Raw genomic sequence first — 24,127 nt, 5'->3', positions numbered from 1 at the left:
TTTCCAAAGTCTTTAGGAGGAAGGATGAAAGACTCATAGGTCTGAAGTCCTTAGGGGTGCAGTGGGATGGTTTGCCCGCCTTAGGTATGAATACAACCTTCGTGCACAGCCACGCCTTTGGTACCATACCAGTAGTGAAGACTGTGCTGAAGATTTTCTTGATCCACTTCCTTCGGTTAACACCGGTCCTGGATAACTTAGCCGGTATAATACCGTCTGGGCCCGGAGATTTAAAGGGTTTAAAACTATCTGTTGCCCATTTAAGATTCCTGTCACTAAGGAGGTAGTTGAGTGAGCCCTGGTTTCCCTGGCTACGCATCACCTGGGTTGTTCCTTCCGATGAGCAACCCGGGAAGTGTGCGTTGATAAGGGATTCCTCCAGGGATTCCTTGCTTGAGGTTGTCCACCGCCCATCCGTGTTCTTAATATAACCTACAATGGGGGCTGTAGTAGAGAGAATCTTTCTTAGGCGGGCGGCCTCTGATGTCTCCTGGATGTTGGTGCAGAAATTGGCCCAGGCAACCCTTTTTGCCTTTCGCAATTCCTTGTTATACCGCCTGAGTTCAGCTTTATAGGCCTCCCACGCCTCGTCTGTGTTGGTATGGTTCGCGTGGTTAAAGGCCTACGTGCATTTTTCTTGAAGGGGGCTAACGACGAGGTCTACCATGGAGGTTTCTTCGATCTGCTGCTACCTATTTTTTTCTTGGGGAGGCCCTGTGGTATGCTTTTGCGCCTGAGTATGCCGAGCCCATATACGCCGAGCATACTCTTAGATGGCCGCTTGGGCCTTCTATCGATGCGGCTACATGATCTTCATTGCTGAAATTTGGTAGCAAGAAAATGTTAAGGCTCTTTTTTGCGAGTATGCATGCTCGCTTTTTACCTGTTGCATCGGCTGTGCACAGCCTGAAATCCGACGCCCCCAAACCGAGAATCCTGTGTCCATGGATCCAGGGTTCTTGGATGAGGACCCCTCCTGCTCCACTCTCTGCGAGATGGAGCAGGAGGGCGGCGGATGCCTCCTTGCTGTGATGGAAATTTATCTGCAGGAATGTCAGGGACATCCTTTACATTCTCCACCACAGTAACCTCAGCCTCGGAGTCGGAGCCTAGCAGTGAGTCCTCCTCCATACCGACGCCTCCAAGAGCCCTTGCCAAGTCACTCACCTCTGAGGTGTACCATTCCAGAATGTCCTCCTCCACATCTGACATTCCTTCTGGGCAGACCTCTTCGGTCGGTTCCTCCAAGGCTAGCTCTTGTGCGTCTATCTCCATGGCGATGCCTCCTGACTTACTCTTCGCATCCGACTTGTAGATCCTCACTGCGACGTGCTCGAACCCGTACCTAATACGGCTACCAGCACCCTCCAGGATCCTCGCAGTCTCTTCATTTAAAGTGAGGACAACCTGCCTTCTTAGTCCCACTGCTTCCTCCACCTTGGCGACTCTCCAGTCCGCCGTAGGGAGTGTGGGATTGCACATTTTTAGCATGGCCAGTATGGTAGCAGGGTCCGCCGGCTTCTCTGTCAGCCATACGCGGGCCCTCGGTTTGCTGGGGATCTTGTCCCAGTCTACCGACTCCAGACTGGCTCCTGGGTAAACCTCTCCAAGCGACGCAATCATGTGCTTGTAGAGGCCTACAGACTTCGCATCTTGGCACGCTATCACCTTGATGCTACCCTGGTACCACCCTGCGTCTTCGCAGTCCGGTGGAGGTTCTCCGCTCTTGAGCATCTCCTCCATGAAGCGCCCATGCAGTTCATTCACCACCCTCCGCCAAAGCTCCTTGGGGATCAGGCCATCTTTGGAGCCGTTGACAAGAACCCCAATGATGGTCCTATGCTTTGTAACCTCGGCAAAGGATCTGTTGCTCTGCTGCGTCTGCACCTTTTTCTTCTTTGCTAGGGGCGCTCCACGGTCCAATCTCACTCCTGCTTTTGCTGGCTGAAAGTAAGGCAGGATTTCCTTCGCCCCCTTAATAATCTCAGCCTGATCGGGGTTGGATTCCGCCGATGGGTCTGCCCTTACAGAATGAAGGCCGCTCTCCTCCTATCCTTATAGAAGCCCTTCCGCTGCCAGGGGCCGGACCGGGGCCTTCTTTAGGGATACCGCCGGTGCGAGAGCAGCTCGACCCTGGTATCTTGCCCCCCACTCCGTTCGGTGGTCCCATAGTGGGTCCCGTTTTGGGGGTTGGTGCCTTGGCATCATGGTGGCTACACTGGCGCAGCTCGCCTTCGGACGTTGTCCCTCAGTGGGGAGCTTCGCCATCCCAGCATCTCTTTGGCCTCTGTCTGCCTTGGAGATTGACGGATCCATGATCCCATTTCCGGACTTTCTTGGGGAATCCCGTTCTCCACTATTTTTGTTTGTGTTTTTGTTTAGATTCATATTTGGACCCACGAGTAGGCGGGAAGGGGTTCATCCATCATGACATAGCCCGCTTATCATGATAAGCCTGATTGAAACTGAGGGGTCGGCCGGTCCCCCAGAGTTCGCATATTAACGTCCGTGCACCCCCGGACATGCATCCCTCGGCATATGCTGTTCCACCTTGGATTGGGGTGATTTGAGGAAGGGAGGGTTCTTCTCCCCGCCCGACTACGATTCGCCAGCGTCCTCGGCAGAGACATGACCTTACCGGGACCTGTTACCAGCCGCCCTCACGTGGAGAGTATAGTCGCACTACCAGCGGTGTACACAGATTTGGCACATGAACTCATGCGTTTTCCCCCTGTAGTACCCGTTGGCTGACGGCCATTAGTTACATTACTTATATATAAAATATATAAAACGGCTGCTCTGCCGCTGCGCCGACAGCTAGCAAGCCTTAGTGTAAGAAAACAAGAGAATATTCGAATAAAGACATCTTTTTAATTCTACAGTGTCTATGTCTCCTGCTTGTGGGATTTATGCAGGTATTTATGCCTCTCGCATGCCATGGAAGATGACAGTACTCGAATTGGAGTCGTCTGAAACTCCACGGTAGCTGCCGCGTTGTCTGCGTTGCTGTAATTATGGACCAAAAATAAGGTGTTTTTCGCTAATTTCGTCGGACAGGCAAGCTAGCTCGGCTGCACGCACGGAAGAATTGCGGCTGTGTTTAGAAAGTACGGAAGGAAAGAAATACGTTTGGAATATAGACGGTATGAGGGGCAGCAGCGGGGGCGGACGAACCAACACGGCTGCGGGCACGGAAGAAGGAGAAAAAGGGAACAGCATAGAACGTAACGGTTCCGTTCGGGCCAGCGCGGCTGGGCTCGGAAGACGTAGGAGATAGCGGGGATAACGGGGAACGTAGCGGCCTACGACAGCGCAGCTGTGTTTAGAAAATGCAGAAAAGTAGAAATGCGTTTGAAACGGCCAAAGGGGGGAGCGCGGGGGTATCTGGACGAAGTCCGGTGACCTGCGCAATAACAATATGAATCGGAGGCCCAACCGGGGCAAAGGGGGAAACAAAGGGAACCCGCCAATGTAAATGCTAATAGGAATTCGGGAAAGGATTAACGGCGCGAACAGAGGCATGAAGGATAAACGGCAGGAGGCGAGATTTGGACTCGTAAAGGGTGGGGTGACCAGCTCGGAAACTCAACCCCGCATATAAAACCAACCAGGGACACCCGGTTAAGTCAGGAGATTCCCGATCCAGGCTCGCTGGGGCGTACGCTGGAGCGATCACCTGAAGCAAAGAAGGCTCGACACCAAACCTCTGGTCAACCATAGATCCTGCAGAGCGTAGGTACGGAGGTTCTTAGAGGCGAGTGGCGATCGCAACCGGGGGCGTGTTCTGTGGGGTAGGTAGGGCATTCGTGCCCTGATCCGGCCGCCGGGCACCAAGAAGTGTATCCTGCCCGGCGTATGCCTAAGAGGTCAGCCTATTAGTCTGCTAACACGGATTAGGTGCAGGCCACGGCGAAAGAACATTCCCAGTGAGGCAAGGATATCAACGATCCACGGCGCCCACAGAAAAGAAGCAGCGAGGAGAAGATCAACGGTGAAAGGAGCAGCGACAAAGGAAGCGACGATGACAGGAGCAGCGACAAAGGAAGCGACGACTACAGGTGCAGCGACGACGACAGGAGCAGCGGAAAAGGAAGCGACGACTACAGGAGCAGCGACGACTACATGAGCAGCGACAACGACAGGAGAGCAGCAACGGGAGCAGCGACAGTGGCAGGAGAGGGGCAGCAAAGGCCCCGCAACTGGAGCACGTGAGTCCAAACGGAGGGAACCGTGAGCGGAACCGGCGCCAGGCACTAAGACCACACGTCGTACTGGGCGAAAGCTTTGGGGGCGTGTGCATTGGCACCAACCCGGAACGGTGACCGGGGAACGACAGGAGGACGAGCGGTCGATCGGCTGAGCCGAGCAGCAAGTGAGATTCATCCTTTGTAACCATTATAAAAATAAAGGGGATATTTGTGAAATGAAGCACCCTTTGTTATTTCTGGGCTCTTTGTTATGAAGTAAACTCAGTGAGCTAGCCGCGGCATTTGATGGAAGCGCCAACTAGCCAAAACAGTTCGTTACAACCTAGTCTACCACCGTCTTGTATAGCTCTGCAGACTGCTCATAATCGCTTATCCCTTGAGACTGTGCCGTCGGGGTTATCCCCTATCGATAAGCCTGAGCAGGATGCGGCTTTTCGCAATCTCTGCGAAGGACCCACAGCCATGCTGACTCTCGGCGCGGGTCGAGTAATGGCTTAATCCGGCACGGTATGAAATGGTGTGTTGGGATAAGGGGTGTGTAGGTACTATAGTGTAGAAGAGGGAAAGTGTGTGAGGATACTTGTTAAAGGCTGCAACAAGAGCGCATCCCGGCACCGCTTATGGCGCGGATGCCCGCTTACTGTCCGATGAACAACAAAACCAAAAAAAAACTAATCTTATTAATGTACACCGTCACTAAACTCTACTACTAAAATCTACTAAAACGCTTAAAATTTAACGATCCTAGTAGAATGACTAACAACTTTCATCCTCTACTCCTTAGCCTTTTAGTTCAACATATACCCAAAATCCCTTTAAGGTATTATCCGCTAACTAAGCGTTCCCCTCACCATCACCAACGGGCCGGGCAATTTGCCGGAAAAAGTTGCAGAATCGCCTAGCGGAAATGAAACTGCTAGCGCTCACTGCCCATCAGAGTCAGCGGATTCAAATTTCACTGCACCGACAACGACGGCACGAAGCGCTGACGCTGCAACACGGTTGGGCTGAGACAGACGATTGGAGAACAAATGAGCGCGTAGGAATATTTAGTCTTAATTCAGACACACAGCGGAACAGAACTTTTTTCATACTTTAAAATCCATTTTGTCACTTCGTATAAAATAAATTCAATTACTAAAATGTGAACCATCAATCAAATCTGTTCGAAATAGAATTATAGGAACACAAACGGTCAAGTTCGGGAATATACGTCTACACCGATGAAAACTTTTATGTATGTTAAGAGGAGCCCCGTAAATATTCGTGATACTCCAATGAGTTCCTTTTTAAAACTGTTTTTATTTCTTACAATTCTCTTACAAGAAACATACATGAAAATCTTAAATCTATTTAAAACTACTTATCAAGGGACTGCTCGCTGACATGCTATGTGACCCTTTCTTAAGTGCTTCAAGTGCACCACATAAATATTTGGATAGACTGCAGGAGATCGTCTTTCAAACCATGCTGTTAATCACTTATTCCCATGGGTCCGATCTCCTACATGCTATGTTGAAATTCTTATCGTGTTCAATGCTTGAACATTCTGCAAAGGGCCACAAAAAAGGTGTACATTTTGGATATTTTTAAATTTGTTTTCTTCAATATTAGAAAATTATTATTATTATAATTGTTCGATGACAATATGTCGTTAATTATATAATTCTATTTTAGAATGTTAAATATTTAAACATTGTTTAAGTTATTTTATTAGCTCCCATGTTCAACTTAATGTTTGAACATCCTGCAAGGGGCCACAAAAGTGCTTGACTTGTGTTTACATTTAAAAATGAATTATTATTTTTGCTCAATTTTTTAGTGGACTGTAATATATATTTTTTTAATTTTTGTTTTTAGTGGACATCTTGATAACTTTTTTCATTCGATATTTTAGTGGACTGTAATTTTTACTTATTTTGTTTCCTATTTTTTTTTTAATAAAGTTTTTTTTTTTTAATTAAATTGAAGTTATAAAACCAAAAAGAAAACAAAACTTGCCGATGACTATAATTGCTGATGTTGTTTTGCTGCTCTTGCCGATGCTTTTGTTCTGTTGTTGCTTTGGCTGCTGTTGCTCCTGATGTTGCTGTCGCTCGGATGTTGCTTCTGCTTGGGGTGCTGCTGCTGCTGTGACTGATGTTGCTTTTGCTGGGGTGCTCACTGCTGCATTGGCTGATGTTTTTTAAATTTTTCGATGTAGGGCCTCGGATACGCCAACACCTTTATAATTTTATTTTTTATAGTTTCATATGTTATTTATTCCGGTGCTGTCCCGGAAAAAGAAAGGAACGATTTTAAACTGGGCTCTTTTTTGCCCAGATCGCACCCTTATTTTATGCTCATTGGCATTTACACAATTTTACTTTCTGTGTTCCTTACCTATTGGGGGAAACGACAGTTTTGTTTTTTTTCATGACAACGATTTTAAACTGGGATCTTCTTTGCCCAGATCGCAGCCTTATGTTATGCCTATTGGCACTTTTATAATTTAATTTTCTGTGTTCCTTACCTCTTGGGGGGAAACAACAGTTTTTTTTTCCTGACTACGATTTTAAACTGGGATCTTTTTTGCCCAGATCGCAGCCTTATATTATGCCTATTGGCATTTTTATAATTTAATTTTCTGTGTTCCTTACCTCTTGGGGGGAAACAACAGTTTTTTTTTTTTTTTGACTACGCGATTTTAAACTGGGCTCTTTATTGCCCAGATCGCAGCCTAACCTGAGTCTCTTACCACAGGGGGGAAAACGTCAGGGTGTCCCGAAGGACCACATGATAAGAGGAGCCCCTTATATAAAGGTGTTACTCCAATGAGTTTTCAAATCAAACCTTATTAGTATAGGGGCTTCTTTTATCAAGTGATCCGGCTCGAAGGACCATTTGGTCCTTTAAGAGGAGCCCCGTAAATATTCGTGATACTCCAATGAGTTCCTTTTTAAAACTGTTTTTATTTCTTACAATTCTCTTACAAGAAACATACATGAAAATCTTAAATCTATTTAAAACTACTTATCAACGGACTGCTCGCTGACATGCTATGTGACCCTTTCTTAAGTGCTTCAAGTGCACCACATAAATATTTGGATAGACTGCAGGAGATCGTCTTTCAAACCATGCTGTTAATCACTTATTCCCATGGGTCCGATCTCCTACATGTTATGTTGAAATTCTTATCGTGTTCAATGCTTGAACAATGTATTTTGTATGTATGTTATAAATAGCGGACCGGATAACAATTGACGGTCGTATTTTATTATTATTTTATGTATTTATTTATATTAGTTAAGAAACCGATTTATAAGTACAAAATTTTTTTTTTCCAGCCACGGATTATAAAAAAATGTACATATGTACATATGTTTAAACACTGGGCAAATCTGAACCAAATATTTGCACTGGTTCTATTTTATGTTCGTGAAAATGTTAATTTTATTAATTATATTACGTCGGGGTCACCAATGTTTGGCCATTTATGTTTTTCATTGCCGATTTAAATTCTAAAATACCAAATATTTAAAAACGGTACAATATTTTTTTAATTTTTCTATCCTGTTTGGATCTGTTTCTGACATCATCGAGATGTCGTTGAGAAACCAATCATCTAGGTGTTGAAGTTTGAGCGACTGCAGAGCTCGGCAGCGGCAAAAAAGATGCTCGACAGTTTCTTCCTCTTCTTGGTCCCTACATCTGCGGCAGTAGTCGTTGTGGGGTAAGTTCATTCGCCTAGCATGTGCTACATCTCTCCAGTGTCTCTTGATGACTTATAGCCGTGCTCTATGTCCCATAAAAGTAGGATTTCTCTTTTGTTGGCCTTCCTGAGTTGAAGTTTGTAGACGCTATTGGTACACCGGTACCCTCTAGGTCACCATAGAGCGGTGTGGTGGTGCCTATGCCAGCCACTTCGCGATTACTCCCAGATGAGGTTTATGTCATACTGGTTGGCCGTCTCGTGGAGAGATGATCTTCAGTCTGAGACTGTTTTTGAGTTGCTGGTAACTGAGCTGATCGATTTTATAGGTACTTGGTTGTCACTGCATATATATTGACTTCTCTTTGTGTGAAGTTGTGTATTTTTAGGTATTTTAGTGCTTCCTTTATGGCTATTACCTTGGTAGGAAAGGCGCTGCAGTGATTGGGTAGTGTAAAAGGCTCTAGGCTCTGATGCCTAGTTGTTCGGAGTATATTCCCAATACTACTCTAGTCATCAGTCATCAGTATAGAAGTTTAGTGCATTTTCTGGGCGTGGGATTTGGTCCCCCCATTCCTCTCTATCATGAGATCGCAGAGCGTCTGTGGGTATTTCCTTGTAAACAGGATTGCGACATAATTATTGTTCATATGAGCATGGTTCCCACGCTGACCACTTATACACATATGAGCATGCATAACTCTCTGTCCGTTTCTACATACATAAGTTACATTTTTTATATATAAAACGGCTGCTCTGCCGCTGCGCCGACAGCTAGCAAGCCTTAGTGTAAGAAAACAAGAGAACATTCGAATAATGACACTGAACTGGATAAGCCACATCTTTTTAATTCTACAGTGCCTATGTCTCCTCCTGATCACCTGAAGTAAAGAAGGCTCGACACCAAATCTCTGGTCAACCATAAATCCTGCAGAGCGTAGGCACGGAGGTGTTTGGAGGCGAGTGGCGATCGCAACCGGGGGCGTGTCCTGTGGGGTAGGTAGGGCCTTCGTGCCCTGATCCGGCCGCCGGGCACCAAGAAGCGTATCCTGCCCGGCGTATGCCTAAGAGATCAGCCTATTGGTCTGCTAACACGGATTAGGTGCAGGCCACGGCAAAAGAACATTCCCAGTGAGGCAAGGATATCAATGATCCACGGCGCCCACAGAAGAGAAGCAGCGAGGAGAAGATCAACGGTGAAAGGAGCAGCGACAAAGGAAGCGACGACGACAGGAGCAGCGACGACGATAGGAGCAGCGACGACGACAGGAGCAGCGACAACGACAGGAGCAACGACGACGACAGAAGCAGCAGCGACGACAGGAGAGCAGCAACGGGAGCAGCGACAGTGGCAGGAGAGGGGCAGCAAAGGCCCCGCAACTGGAGCACGTGAGTCCAAACGGAGGGAACCGTGAGCGGAACCGGCGCCAGGCACCAAGACCACACGTCATTCTGGGTGAAAGCTTTGGGGGCGTGTGTATTGGCACCAATCCGGAACGGTGACCGGGGAACGACAGGAGGACGAGCGGTCGATCAGCTGAGCCGAGCAGCCGATGAGATTCTTCCTTTGTAACCATTATAAAAATAAAGGGGATATTTGTGAAACGAAGCCCCTTGTGTTATTTCTGGGCTTGGGCAGAAGTAAACTCAGTGAGCTAGCCGCGGCATTTGATGGGAGCACCAACTAGCAAAAACAGTTCGTTACATCCTAGTCTACCGCAGACTTGTATAGCTCTGCAGACTGCTCATAATCGCTTATCCCTTGAGACTGTGCCGTCGGGGTTATCCCCTATCGATAAGCCTGAGCAGGATGCGGCTTTTCGCAATCTCTGCAAAGGACCCACAGCCATGCTGACTCTCGGCGCGGGTCGAGTAATGGCTTAATCCGGCACGGTATGAAATGGTGTGTTGGGATAAGGGGTGTGTAGGTACTATAGTGTAGAAGAGGGAAAGTGTGTGAGGATACTTGTTAGAGGCGGCAACAAGAGCGCATCGCCGGCACCGCTTATGGCGCGGATGCCCGCTTACTGCCCGATGAATAACAAAACCCAAAAAAAACTATTCTTATTGATGTACACAGTCACCATCTACTAAAACGCTTACAATTTAACGTTTCTAGTAGAATGACTAACAACTTTCATCCTCTACTCCTTAGCCATTTTAGTTCAACATATACCCAAAATCCCTTTAAGGTATTATCCGCTAACTAAGCGTTCCCCTCACCATCACCAACGGGCCGGGCAATTTGCCGGAAAAAGTTGCAGAATCGCCTAGCGGAAATGAAACTGCTAGCGCTCACTGCCCATCAGAGTCAGCGGATTCAAATTTCACTGCACCGACAACGACGGCACGAAGCGCTGACGCTGCAACACGGTTGGGCTGAGACAGACGATTGGAGAACAAATGAGCGCGTAGGAATATTTAGTCTTAATTCAGACACACAGCGGAACAGAACTTTTTTCATACTTTAAAATCCATTTTGTCACTTCGTATAAAATAAATTCAATTACTAAAATGTGAACCATCAATCAAATCTGTTCGAAATAGAATTATAGGAACACAAACGGTCAAGTTCGGGAATATACGTCTACACCGATGAAAACTTTTACAACGATCCTCAGATGAGGGGGCATTTGTCCTCACGAAGGACCATGGTCCTTAACTTGTAAGTATGATATAAATAGCGGACCGGATAACAATTGACGGTCGTATTTTATGATTATTTTATGTATTTATTTATATTAGTTAAGAAACGATTTATAAATACAAAATTTTTTTTTTTCCAGCCACGGATTATAAAAAAATGTAAATATGTTTAAACACTGGGCAAATCTGAACCAAATATTTGCACTGGTTCTATTTTATGTTCGTGAAAATGTTAATTTTATTAATTATATATATCGTCGGGGTCACCAATGTTTGGCCGTTTATGTTTTTCATTGCCGATCCAAATTCTAAAATACAATGTATATTTAAAAACGGTACAATATTTTTTTAATTTTTCTATCCTGTTTGGATCTGTTTCTGACACCATCGAGATGTCGTTGAGAAACCAATCATCTAGGTGTTGAAGTCTGAGCGACTGCAGAGCTCGGCAGCGGCAAAAAAGATGCTCGACAGTTTCTTCCTCTTCTTCGTCCCTACATCTGCGGCAGTAGTCGTTGTGGGGTAAGTTCATTCGCCTAGCATGTGCTACATCTCGCCAGTGTCTCTTGATGACTTATAGCCGTGCTCTATGTCCCATAAAAGCAGGATTTATCTTTTGTTGGCCTTCCTGAGTTGAAGTTTGTAGACGCTATTGGTACACCGGTACGCTCTAGGTCACCCTAGAGCGGTGTGGTGGTGCCTATGCCAGCCACTTCGCGATTACTCCTAGATGAGGCTTATGTCATACTGGTTGGCCGTCTCGTGGAGAGATGATCTTCAGTCTGAGACTGTTTTTTGATTGCTGGTGACTGAGCTGATCGATTTTATAGGCACTTGGTTGTCACTGTATATATTGACTTCTCTTTGTGTGAAGTTGTGTATTTTTAGGTATTTTAGTGCTTCCTTTATGGCTATTACCTTGGTCGGAAAGGCGCTGCAGTGATTGGGTAGTGTAAAAGGCTCTAGGCTCTGATGCCTAATTGTTCGAAGTATATTCCCAATCCTACTCTATTGTTTAGTTTGGAGTCATCAGTATAGAAGTTTAGCGCGTTTTCTGGGCCTGGGATTTGGTCCCCCCATTCCTCTCTATCAGGAATGACGATCCAGCTTCAGGAATGAGGGGCGGAATTTTGTATTTCCTGCTAAGAAGACATAACTGAGTTTTATGTGCATATGCTCCCAGGCAATTGCTGCTTGCCCATTTGGATAGGTTTGTAATTTCGCGCCTATGAGATCGCAGAGCATCTGTGGGTATATCCTTGTGAACAGGATTGCGACGTCATCCGCTATCCTGCAGCCTTCCTCTTTTATCTTACATAGAATCGAATTAACAGCTATGTTCCTTAGAAGACGAGAGAAGACCATAGAGAGGAGGAGGGCAGTCTTTTATCTTACATAGAATCGAATTAACAGCTATGTTCCTTAGAAGACGAGAGAAGACCATAGAGAGGAGGAGGGCAGTCTTGGTGGACCCTTTTTTAAGCATGTTGTGCGTTGTCAGATTTGGGTTGTGCTGTGGTGTATGCACACATGAGTTCTTATTACACAACATAAATGTTGAGCGGCAACACTTTGTTAGCCGAAGTTGCAACACTTTGTTGTTATACCAATAATGTACACAGGGCATTGCCTTTGTCACTCAATGACAGAGAGCCAAGTGCCCAAACACATTTCAAGTGCATACGTAATATGATATGCAATTGCATTCACCACTTAGAGCCGAGTCAGCATGGTTTCCACGCTGACCACTTATATACATATGTGCCTGCATTGCCCGTTTCTACCCGTTTCTACATACTGTAACATTACTTACAATAAAATATATAAAACGGCTGCTCTGCCACTGCGCCGTCAACTAGCAAGCCTTAATGTAAGAAAACAAGAGAACATTCGAATACAGACACTGAACTGGATAAGTCACATCGTTTTAATTATACATGGCGACCGTGACTTCAGTTCAAAAGAACCTGAAAAAAAAGTGAACGCATAATCAAACAACAAAATCAATGAACAACAATAACAGCAGCAGCAAGCACAATAGTAGACCAACAAGAAAACCTGTCTTGCGCAGAATGACCGATAAGATGATGTTCCAGCAAAACCAGCAGCAGCAACAGCCAAACCAACAACATGCGAGGAAAACGGAGAATAAAAATAACAGAGTGAGTTGAGTGCAAGCAATGGGAGGACGCGGAGGTGTTAAAAATAAGGTGAATAAAAGAATAGCACACATTAAGTGGCTGTTATTTACTAAAACACCGCCTCCCGCGTGGTCGACTGCACAAAAGTTGCAGGCCGAGCTTGATTTTTTAAAAACTAGCCTCACAGAGAGACGCCCAATTGCAGCAACTCACTCACGTAAAATACAAAATATAAACAAATTGATAATAAAGTTTCAACCACCGCCAGCGAAGAAGATACCGGCGCTGGTGAAGACGTGCCCAGCCGACTGCCCCGGACCACTCTACTCTGCGGCATGCAATTCTGCATGCCTGAAGCCCAAGACCAATGCGAAGACCGGCACCGTCCCCGCCTGAGCCAACAGGCCCCAGACATCTGCAGCAGATCAACAGCGAGAGGGGCAAACCGCCATTTCCGCCTACGAAGGAGCGTCAGTGAAGCCAACCGGCGACGACCAGCTGAATCAGAGAATACGGGTCATCAACGTTCAGATAACCGGAGCATTCCTGTAGTTATACATAAAATATAAAATATACATACATATAGTACAAATAATATAAGGAAACATTTTTGTAAAAGCGTGCGGAACCATTTCCGCTCGTTTAGAAGTATAGCCCGTGAAGCTATGCGAAACAATAGGTAGGATAAATGTAAATGACAAAAAAAATATATGAGAAAGAATAGATGAGAAGTAATTCAATAAGTAAATTCAGTGATGAAATAGGTGATAATTATAACTATAATTATAATTTTCCAAAAAAAACAATGGATATAGTAAACGTTAAGTCAGTGGATTCCACTAGTAACGTAATAAATAAAGTTTAACCAAATAACATTAATTTGGAATTTTTAAATATTATGCTATTAATAATTGTTGTCATAATGTGTGCCAATTGCAATTATAAATTATACAAACTTCACAATAAATGTTTAAAAAAAAAGATATATGAGCCAAGAAAACGACTTGGGCAAAATTAAAAAAAAAAATGGACAACAAAGCACACAAACATTAAATATTAATGATGCAAAATATAATAAAATATTATTACATTAAAAAAGGAACGAAAATGAAATAAAATAAAGAATATTTGAAACAAAATATATATAGTCATGTACACCCACACATACCCTAACTTTAAGTTCATGTATGTACAGTTAGTACACGGCAGCTAAGCTTCCACTAAAAAGCTTGAAGCCTAGCTTATGCTAAGATTAGTAATTAAGCAGACTTGAAACAGTACGCATGTACAAATAAATTAATTGTAAGACTAAACTGAAGTCTTTTTTTTGTGAAACCTTTGTTACTCGATAAGAAAGTCGAAAGATGTTTTTTATCAAATACCGTCACTATCAGCCTATAACCGACTAAGAAGTCGTGGCATCCATCTACAATTTTTAAACCTGAGACGAAGAGGTCTCAACTTTCCATCTATCTATATATATGTATGTGTATCCAAGTATGAATACACAAAGAGTCATAAACAAAACATTTGAAAGGGACCCATATTTCAGTATAAGAGTTCAGCAGTTAGTATCTAAAACCCCTGTGAGTGAGTACGAGCTAGAAATCCTTTATATAGACAATTCCGGGTGCGTACAACAATTCCGGGTGCGCAAGTGAAATCAAGAATAGATAAACATTCAGTTTTAGGTAGGGCAATTGTTATGATGGTTTCTAAGAAATAATATAATGGAATCGAATAAATTATCAAAAAAAACTGTCAAACATTTAAGCAGAATTTGACAAATCACATAAATCACTTAGGAAAAATAGACCGATACAGAAAACAAAGGTGAAGAAACACGTAGAAATATTAGTTAAATGCTTTAATGAAGCTCGAATACTAATATATGAACACAGAGACAAGTTAAATCAAGATCATTGGTCTCGAGTATCAAAGTTTTTGATCAGACTAAGATCCAATCTAACATCTTTTAGAGAAAGGTTCAAGCTTGATATTTCAATACCTAATATTCTTAATACTTTAATAATAATTGAAACTGGTGACGAACCAGAATCAAAAGAAGTTATTGACCAACAAGATTTGGAAGAGGAAGAAATAAATAATCTCACTATCCCGCTATACTAACGTCTGAATTGGAAAATTTTGCAGATTCAGATAATAGCTCGAAGAACAATTTATTACAATGGCACAATCAAATACTGATTTTATCAACACTACATCAAAGCTTATACCAGTATTTGATGGTAACGCAGAAAAAAAGGAGATTATAGAATCAATAAAAGGCGAACACGAACAATTTACTATTTCAATAATAAAAACAAAGCTAAAAGGTGTCGCCAGAAACTTAATCGGAAATGAAACAACTATATCTGAAGTCATTTCCAGACTAAAGATAAATGGCAATGGTGAAACTGTAGAAGTATTGTCAGCTAAATTGATGATCCTACAGCAACGTAACAAAACTGCTAACCAATATACATCAGAGGTTGAGCAAATGACAAAAGCTTTACAAAGTGCGTACATAACGGACGGCCTTCCACTTGCGTTAGCCAGAAGTTATTCTACACAGTCTGCAGTTAAGGTAATGGCAAATAATTGCGCAATTGATAAGGTAAAACTTATCATGCAGGCTGGCACCGTCAACATCATGAATGATGCCATATCCAAATTCGTAAACAGTTGCACGGAAGTAACTGAACAACCTAATACTGTCCTTTATTTTAAAAATTATTCACAGCGTGGTGGAAGTCGCGGACGTGGAAATTTCAGAGGAAACTCTCGAGGTCGTATTAATAATTACAACAACTACAACAGTTCCAATTATATCAATAATGGACAAGGCCAATGTAGAGGAAACTCAAGAGGCTCAGAATAAGTCGGAAAACTCTCGCCCTTCAGATGTAGGCAGTAGGCAGTTGAGCGGATCATACAATCAATCTTAGCTTAAATATATTTAATAGATACTGGTGCAAACATATCTCTGTTAAAGGAAAATTCTGACATCTTTCATGATATCCAAAACAACAAGAAAATCAATATCCAAGGCCACGATATAATACAGTCGAACGGACTAATTTCAATAGAGATACAGACAGGTAAATACATAATTCCACACGATTTTCACTTAGTAAATTTGCACTTCGCAATGTGATGGAATAATAGGCATTGATTTCATTAAGAATTCAATTTCCAATTAGACTTCAAGCCAAATGAAGATTGGATCATAATGAGACCAAATAATTTGAATTTCCCTATTTATGTTCCAATACCATACAGTTCTGACAGACCGTGCGAACACGGTCGCAACAACCAAAAATGCATTTGTCCGATTATTGAATACAACCAGTAATGATCAAAAAGTAAATATTCACAGATTAAAATATAATCAATCACTACCAACAATTTTTACAAGCAAAAGCTAAGATTGAAGGATGATGAACCATTTAACATAAAGGATTATAGAAGTTCACATAGTCAGAAAGATTAAATTAATAGACAGGTACAAAAATTAAGAGACAATAAAATAGTAAAACCGTCTGTATCAGCCTATACCAGCGCACTGTTATTCGTTCCGAATAAATCACTTCCCGGATCTGATAAGAAACAAGAAAGGAAAGCTAACTTCGGGCGGAGCCGAAGTTGATATACCCTTGCAGTTCAGTCGCAGTCCGCTAGGTGGCGCCACGCATTTTATATTATTAGATATATAGCGGATCGTATATAGTCGGCCGATCCTTATGAAATTTGGCACATTGAATTATTTTGCCCAAAGAGAAATCTGTACCAAGTCCCATCTTTCTAACTTAAAAAACACCAAAGTTATGCCAATTCCGATCGTTCTATGACAGTTATAGGATATAGTCGGCCGATCCTTATGAAATTTTGTACATAAGATATTGGTCAAATATAACATGTGTGGAAAGTCCCAACCCTCTAACTTAAAAAAAACCAAAGTTATGGCATTTCCGATCAATCAGTTATATGGCAGCTATAGGATATAGTCGACCGATCCCGGTCGTTCCGACTTATATACTACCTGCAAAGGAAAGAAGGGTGTGTGCAAAGTTTCAACTCGATAGCTCTAAAACTGAGAGACTAGTTTGCGTAGAAACCGACAGACAGACAGACAGACGGACAGACAGACAGACGGACAGACGGACATGCTCATATCGACTCAGGAGGTGATCCTGATCAGGAATATATATACTTTATAGGGTCGGAGATGTCTCCTTCACTGCGTTGCACACTTTTGACCAAAATTATAATACCCTCTGCAAGGGTATAAAAATGGCGATTAGTAATTGACTATCGTCAAATTAATAAAAAACTGTTGTCGGATAAATTCCCGCTACCTAGAATTGATGATATTTTGGATCAACTAGGAAGAGCGAATTTCTCATGTCTGGTCTAAATGTCTGGCTTTCATCAAATTTAACTTGAACAAGAAAGGAAAGCTAACTTCGGGCGGAGCCGAAGTTGATATACCCTTGCAGTTGTGCCATTTCGGATCGTTCAGTTATATGGTGGTTATTGGATATAGTTGGCCGATCCCTATGAAATTTGACAAGTCAAATTATTTTGCCCAAAATAGAATCCTTACCAAGTCCCATCTGTCTAACTTAAAAAACATCAAAGTTATGCCAATTCCGATCGATCTATGACAGTTATAGGATATAGTCAGCCGATCCTTATGAAATTTTGTAGACAAGATATTTTGGCCAAATATAACATGTGTGGAAAGTCTCAGCTTAAAAACTAACTTAAAAAACACCAATGTTATGGCATTTCCGATCAATCAGTTATATGGCAGCTATAGAATAGGGTCGACCGATCCCGGCCGTTCCGACTTATATACTACCTGCATGGAAAAAAAGGATGTGTGCAAAGTTTCAACTCGATAGCTCCAAAACTGAGAGACTAGTTTGCGTAGAAACCGACAGACAGGCAGACAGACGGACAGACGGACATGCTCATATCGACTCAGGAGGTGATCCTGATCAAGAATTTATATACTTTATAGGGTCGGAGATGTCTACTTCACTGCGTTGCACACTTTTGACCAAAATTATAATACCCTCTGCAAGGGTATAAAAATATTCAAGGGATGGCTCGTATCGTTTGTCACGATTACCTCTCGGTTAAAAAATAGCGTCTAATTCATTTCAGAGGATGATGACTATTGCATTCTCTGGATTAGAACCTTCACAAGCATTCCTTTATATGGATGACTTAAAAGTTATAGGTTGTTAAAACATATTCTTAAAAATTTAACTGATGTTTATGAGATATATAGGGAATACAACCTTAAGTTACATCCTGAAACTTGCTCATTTTTTATGCATGAAGTCACCTTTCTGGGACATAAATGCACTGGAAAAGGAATCTAGCCAGTCCCTCATGATGCGGACAGCGCTAGAAGATTTGTTGCATTTTGCAATTACTATTGATGTTTTATCAAAAATTTTGCCGACTATGCTCGTCACATAGCAAGATTATGTAAAAAAGATGTTAAATTCGAATGGGCAACTTATTGCAAGAATGCCTTCGAACATCTCAAATCGGCACTAGTAAATCCGAATTTATTTCAATACCCAGATTTTAGCAAAAAATTTTGCATAATAACGGATGAAAGTAAGCAAGCGTGTGGAGCGGTTTTAACTCGAAACAAAAATGGACTCCAACTTCCAGTTGCTTATGCATCAAGCTCGTTTACTAAGGGTGACAGTAATAAAAGTACAACAGAACAATAATTGACAGCAATTCATTGGGCAATAACTTATTTCAGACCATTCCGCGCGGAAAATAAAGAAAAAGAATTTCCTACGCAATCTTTTGATTCAGCTTTTAGGCCCAACGTATATGAAGTCATAAACAATGACGAAAAGATTTATTATGTTTATTTAAACAAGGCAGAAAAATTACTGCAAGATTCGATGTTAGTGATTTATATACCAATGGAATTCTAGACTTAGGTCAATTTTTCCAAAGGCTTGAACGGCAAGCCGGTATAAATAAAATCAGCCAACTCAAGGTGGCACCGTGGGAAAATATCTTTGAACATACTTCAATAGATAATTTGAAACTTATGGGCAATAAAATATTGAAAACATTAAGAGTAGCGCTACTCAACCCGGTGATCATAACAAAAAAACAAAAAGATAAAGAAGCTATTCTGTATAATTTCCATGACGATCCCATACAAGAAGGTCATACTGGTATATTAAAAACTTTAGTAAAAATTAAAAGATATTATTTTTTGGAAAATATGATTCGTGATATCACAGAGTACATTCGAAAATTCTAGAAATCTAAAGTAACTATACATAGTAAGACCCCATTAACAATAACAGACACACCTAGAAATGTTTTCGACAGAGTGATAGTGGACACTATTGGTCCACTATTTCTGATTGACCCAAATCAGAAAATGATAACGAGTATGCAGTCACTTTAATATGTGACCTAACTAAGTATTTAGTTGCCATTCCTTTACCAAACAAGAACGCTAATACTGTCGCTACAGCACACCACCACCAGACAGTTGGAACAATAGAGAGAAGTCATAGAACTTTTAATGAATACATACGATCTTATATATTGGGTGATAAAACGAAAGTATGGATTCAATATTTTTTGCGCGGTTCCCACTGCATACGTACAGCCCACCTCCCGTCCAACCGACCGAGGGACGCTGTCGCGTAACGTACGGCTCGAATCGCGGGAATAGATCCGAGATAGATAAGCGAGGATTAGGAGAAAGATATTACGAGGAAGAGTGTTGCATAGATAAGGCGGTTAATATAAGCGATTTAAGATTGTTAGTAGAGCAAAGTGATAAGATGTGGTAGAGACCATTGTAGTCCGAACATAATACCCTGAACGGATCGTGTTGGGCATATGTCGAACTACAATGGCTGAGGAGTAGAGGACGAAAGTTTCTGGTCCTTCTACTAGGAATGTTAAAGTTTAAACGTGTTAGTAAACGCTGGCTGTCTATATTTCCATAAATAAGATTATATAGAAACATGACACCCAGCATCGTTCTACGATTTGTTAATGTTGGTAAGTTGATTAGTAAAAGTCTATTATGATAAGAGGGGAGGTAAAGATTTGCATCCCAATTAAGTCCCCTAAGAGCAAAAGTAAGGAAATTTTTTTGTACAGATTCAATGTGATCTTGGTGTACTCCATATTGAGGACTCCAGACACACGATCCATACTCAAGAATTGGACGGACCAGTGATGTATATAACGTTTTAGTTTTGTACGGGTCATTAAATTCTTTTGACCATCTTTTAATAAAACCAAGCACACCCATAGCTTTATTAACCATGGTAGATACATGGTCGGTAAATTTAAGTTTCAAATCTAATAGGACACCTAGATCGTTAACCTGAGTTAATCGTTCTAAGGCGTTCCCATAGAGAAAGTACATAGCCTGGTGGGGACTAGATCGGTAAAAAGACATAAGTTTACATTTCGATCCATTAAGCTTTAGGATATTTGCTAAACACCAATTTTGAAGTTTATCCAAATCGGATTGAAGTCTAGACTGGGCGCTAGTGAATTTATACTGAAGGCATAGCTTAACGTCATCAGCGTACATAAGTACAAGTGAATTAGTTAAGGCAAGGGGCAAGTCGTTAATAAACAGAGTAAAAAGTAGGGGTCCAAGATGGCTTCCTTGGGGCACCCCCGATGTGGCGCGGACTACACGCGAGGTAACATCTTTAAAGAAAACACGTTGGGTTCTCCCTGATAAGTAGCTCGAAATCCACATAAGAAGATCAGTTGGGAATCCCAAAAGACAGAGTTTACTTATAAGAAGCGAATGGTTAACAGAGTCAAATGCTTTACTGAAGTCAGTGTATATGACGTCTGTTTGTAAGCCATTCCGGAAGCCATCCGTGATAAAAGATGTTAGCTCCAATAAGTTGGTAGTGGTGGAGCGGCGCTTCATGAAGCCATGCTGGCACGGGGTTATTATTGAACTAAATAGGTGTTGCAAATGTGGAGTGATAAGTTTTTCAAAAAGCTTTGGAATTGCTGACAATTTAGAGATGCCTCTATAATTAGCAGCGTCGGATTTTTTCCCTTTTTTATGCAGCGGAATAATGAAGGATTCCTTCCACATAAAGGGAAAGATCGAAGTTTCCAGCGATAGATTAAAGAGTTTAACAAGCGGTTTGCACAGTGCCTCGGCGCAGTACTTCAGAACACAGCCTGGTACTCCATCAGGGCCTGGCGAATACACGGGCTTAACCTTAAGAAGATCCGATAAAACACCACTTCGATCGAAAGATGGGCAAAATATAAGGTTGGCTGATTGGATATTATAAGTGTAAGGCTGAGCTAAACTGCTGCTAGGTGAATAGGTAGTTTGAAAAAACTGTGCAAAGAGATCGGCCATTGCCTGATCGGTGTTCGCATAAGAGTTCTCAAACGTAAGCAGTGGGGGAAAAGATACATGTTTACGCTTAGTGTTTACAAAGTTATAAAACTGCTTCGGATCCTGAGTAAACTGAATCCTGCAGCGGCGAATATAACTCCTATAACATTCTGCGTTATGCACGGTGAAATTGGACCGAGCTACTTAGTATCTTGAATAACTAACTGTACAGCCAGATAATCTATGTTTGTTTAAAAGTCTACTCATACTATTCTTTAAATTTATAAGGTGCCTTGAATACCAAGGCGGATTCGTTGAAGCGGACGGATATTTCCACGGCACGCAAGCGTCGAAAAATATGTTCAAAGTGTAATAAAATTTTTGTAATGCGATTTTATATCCTCGCATGCCAGTAAATCAGACCAATCAAATTCCAAAATTAACTTGTTTAATTTCATAAAGTCAGCCTTACGAAAGAAACGAACTTTCTGAGATTTAACTGTAGACTTAAGGTCAAAAAAGTAATTATTTTCGATTGAAACCTCAAGAGTGGGATGATATGGATCCTCAGGGTTAGAAAGTGGCAAAGTTCTGGAAAGAGTAATTCCATCAGGATCAGAAACGAAACATAAGTCCAACAGCCGACCTAAAGAATTTCTAACGTGGTTAATTTGCCCGAGTGACATGTCGAACATGCCCTCAGGGAAGTCATGGTGGGAGTTAAGCTGTAAAGACGGTGAATTATCAACATTTGACCACATAAGTTCTGGGATATTAAAGTCACCCAGAGCTATCAGCTGGTCACCCACAGACAGACGATCGAAAACCAAACGAATAGCGGACAAATGCTGCCAGTATGTTGGCGGTTCGGACGAAGGTGGTATGTACGAACAGGTAACATACAAAGATTGATCGGACAAAGTGATTTTGATGCAAAGAAATTCAATGTCACCAAACTCTTGTGATTTTACTTCTTCATTTATATTTTGTCTTTTGTTTCAACACGACCCCCTCTATGGCACATATTTAGTGTCCATATGAGCTAGTATTTGGTAAAACAAGTAATTTTCCAATAAAATTTAATAGCATAGAAACAATATATAATACAGATGATTATGCTAAAGAAAGTAAATACAGATTATAAGTAGCATATAAAAGAGCTAGGATAATGATAGAAGAGCATAAGAATAAAATTAAGGTACTATATGATCAGAAAGTAAACAATATATATAAGTTATCACCCGGCACATTCGGGCCCCTCCCTCTGCGCAGCACTATTCGCCCCCTACCATTTACTCAGCACTATTCGCCCCTACCATCTGCGCAGCACTATTCGCCCCCTACCATTTACTCAGCACTATTCGCCCCTACCATTTGCTCAGCACTATTCGCCCCCTACCACTACGCCCTGAACTCGACCCGGACTCTTAAACCCGAATCCACAACATAAGCACAATTCCCAATATTCAAGTGCTGTGGGTTCAAGTACATCCGGGTATGTCACAAGAGTGCAACTAAGTCGCAAGTGTGCAACTATGTACGCTGACTAAAGTGTTGCGGGAAAGCTGACTCCACATCTGCCGACACCACACACGCCGACGCCACACACGCTGACACCGCGTATAGAACTGGAGTGGGAGATCAGCCTATTCCGAACCGATGACCGGAGGGTCTCAACTCGGCGTAGCCAGTCTTCTCCGGACCGCTGAGGATCTAAGCCGAACTTGGACATCTTTAACCCAATCTAAGAATTCTACACTTAAGAACCCATTCTTAACACACTTTCGAACAATTGTTAACTTAAGAAACCAACAATAAATTGTAATCACGCACATCGAACCATGAACGGAGTATTCTTAATCAGGTGACCGACCATTGGACACCTTAACTGGCGCCCGAGCGGGTAAGTAGAGTGAAGGTGTATTGTGTGTGCTGGAAAATGTTTTCCCAAAAGGAAAAAATCAATCGAAAATTAAAGAAAAAATGTGCAAATGTAAGAAATCCTTCTCAAAGAGAAAAAAGGAAGAGAAATATTCTTCGTTTTTTTCCCAAACAAAATTCCCCAAACAAAATTCCCCCAAAATAAAATGAAGAATAAATAGTGAAAAATTTAAAACTGAAGAAATTTTTCCCAAAATAAAATAAAAATAGAAATATTCTTCGTTTTTCCCCAAATAAAATCCCCCCAAAATAAAATGAAGAATAAATAGTGAAAAATTTAAAACTGAAGAAATTTTTCCCAAAATAAAATAAAAATAGAAATATTCTTCGTTTTTCCCCAAATAAAATCCCCCCAAAATAAAATGAAGAATAAATAGTGAAAAATTTAAAACTGAAGAAATTTTTCCCAAAGTAAAATAAAAATAGAAATATTCTTCGTTTTTCCCCAAACAAAAGTCCCCAAAATGAAATGAAAAATGAATAGTGAAAAAGTTAAAAGTGTAGAAATTGTTTTCCCAAAGTAAAATAAGAAAGGGAGAAAATGAATAGTGGAAAGGTTAAAAGTGCAAATTTTTTTTTCTCTCTCTCCAAAATAAAATAAAAATAGAGAGAATGAATAGTGAAAAGGTTAAAAGTGTAGAAATTGTTTTTTCGGAATAAAAGAAAAATAGAGAGAATGAATAGTGAAAAGGTTAAAAGTGTAGAAATTGTTTTTTCGGAATAAAATAAAAATAGAGAGAATGAATAGTGAAAAGGTTAAAAGTGTAGAAATTGTTTTTTCAGAATAAAATAGAAATAGAGAAAATGAATAGTGAAAAGGTTAAAAATGTGGAAATTTTTTCCAAAAATAAAAAAGGGGGGAAGATGAAATTTTTTCCAAAATAAAATGGAAATAGAGAAATTGAATAGTGAAAGATCTAAAAGTGTGGAAATTTTTCCCAAAATAAAATAAAAAAAGGGGGAAGATGAAGCTTTTCCTAAATAAAGTGAAAGTAAGGAAATGAATAGTAAAAAGTTTAAAAGTGGAGGAATTTTTCTCAAATTAAAATAAAAAAAAGGGGGAAGATGAATAGGGAAATGTTTTAAAGTGTAATAATCCTTCCGA

The sequence above is a fragment of the Drosophila ananassae genome, chromosome XR, assembly GCF_017639315.1.
Source record: "Drosophila ananassae strain 14024-0371.13 chromosome XR, ASM1763931v2, whole genome shotgun sequence".
NCBI lineage: Eukaryota > Metazoa > Arthropoda > Insecta > Diptera > Drosophilidae > Drosophila > Drosophila ananassae.
Note: the sequence above shows the minus strand (reverse complement) of the source record.